At 33.2% G+C, this 1,871-nt stretch overlaps 1 protein-coding gene across 1 annotated transcript in view; it reads right to left on the bottom strand.

Moving 5' to 3' along the window:
* LOC110029492 (tRNA-dihydrouridine(47) synthase [NAD(P)(+)]-like) overlaps window positions 1-1,871 on the bottom strand; it is a 44,752-nt gene that overhangs the window by 12,095 nt on the left and 30,786 nt on the right. The gene's annotated exons all lie outside the window — the stretch shown is intronic.

The raw sequence follows: 1,871 nt of genomic DNA, 5'->3' as shown, positions 1-1,871 counted from the left end.
AAGTAATAAAATAAGTGGGCATACATTTTTTAAAAAATTAAAAGATATACCAATCTTTGATTTGTTTTGATTCAAGCGAATCTTAATTTAGTTATATAATTGTTGTTGATGTTGGAATGTAAAACCTGATACTATACATATGCAATTGATATTAGAAAAACTCAAATATATGCAAGTCGGTGATACTACTAATTTTTTTTTTAACAACAGATTTTGCAAACATGCATGGTTTATCATCCTTCAGTATTTTTTTTTTGTTTAGCTTATGGTCTTGCTAATGCTTCCCATAAAATAAACTTAAAAAATTATCACATGTTATACATCGAATAGCAATATTAAATCTAAGAATTATAATAAAAAAAAAATTAAAATTTTGTATCTCAGTCCAACAACTTATAGGTCACGTTAGATAATTCATTTATTGTGCCTTTGTCTGTGTCTGCAAACCATTTTTAGTTTACTAACCTTTGTAACCAATAACAGAATAACTATAAGAAAATTTAAAAATTTATAACTAGTTTTATTAAGAAATCTAATGGTATCAAACAATTAATTTGGTAAAAATGTTTTATTATTTAGCTCATGGTAAATTTAAATTTGACTTAATTTTTTGAATTGTTAACAATTTTATGTTCAATGTGAAATTATTTTCATCACCAGGTACAAATATTTATTTGAGTTATTTAACATTATCTCAATATTTCATTGACATTACATAAGTTTTTATTCATGTCTTTGATTTGTTCGTTTGAAATTACCTAAGTTGTCAATCTCTAACTCTTAAATTCTAAGTTGCTTGTTGTGAACATGCCTCGAGAGTTAGAACCAGATGAAGGAGGAAAGATAAAGTAGATGATAAGAATTCACTATAAAAAATGGGGAAAGAGATGTATTTATTTGTCTTTTTGCCTCCTATTTATAGGAGTGTATTTGTACAATTACAGAAAAAATGAAACAATTATGGAAACCGTTCTTAATACAATTGAAACTCTAATTAATCGTATAGATTTTATATTATATTAGTATTATAATTTAAATTCTAATATAACAGTAATTGGTTGGTCAGTCTGCTTGAATTCGATCGGCTAAGTGGCAACCAACTGAGTGGCGACCGTGCCTTCCGAAATAAATGTCGTCGACAGAGGCACTTGGTCGAATGACTATCTCGTCTGCCGTAGTAAAAGTAGGTCGACAGACTAGCTTGCAATCAAAGACACTTGCATGCGTCTTGGTTGGTTGGGACTGCAGGTGGGGTCCGACGATTAAATTTCTCGCAATAGTTAATCGAACTTGATCACATGATCGCTTGTTGGATGGTAGGATACCTTGATTGTCTAACCGCCAACTAGGTTGTTCGATTGTTTTGAGATTCGTGCAGATAGTTTTGGTGTATACATATTAGTTCCCCAAATTTTCCTGCTTTTTGAAAACGATAGCTATGATAAGGACGAGAAAATTATTAGAGTTAATGGTGTACTAGAATCAAGAAAATCAATTTAATAATTAACTCTCCTTGGATTATGTGCCCAGAGTGCTCTATAAGCTAGACATTGCATCTGTTGTCATTATTCCACCTTAGATAATTGAGCTGCACCATGGTTGATGGTTCGAGCCAGATCGCTTTAAACCGCAAAATTCTAGCGAATGTAGGCTAGGGACCCCTAGCTTCTGTAAAGAATGATAAAGTTAAGAAAAGGAAACCATCGAAGCCCGAATCTGCGTCGACTGATCAGGTTGACTCATATGGGGATCTGAAGGGGCGGGCATCGAGAGTCCCTCGCTAGGAGACCATGGCCCCTAAGCTTGATAAAGGTGTGAGCTCTGAGGGTCAGCAAACCCTGCTTGTTGAACATGTCGAGGAGGGTGGACAC

Source organism: Phalaenopsis equestris, unplaced genomic scaffold (assembly GCF_001263595.1).
Source record: "Phalaenopsis equestris unplaced genomic scaffold, ASM126359v1 Scaffold000579, whole genome shotgun sequence".
NCBI classification, from domain to species: Eukaryota; Viridiplantae; Streptophyta; class Magnoliopsida; order Asparagales; family Orchidaceae; genus Phalaenopsis; species Phalaenopsis equestris.
This window is presented reverse-complemented; position numbering and strand designations above follow the sequence as displayed.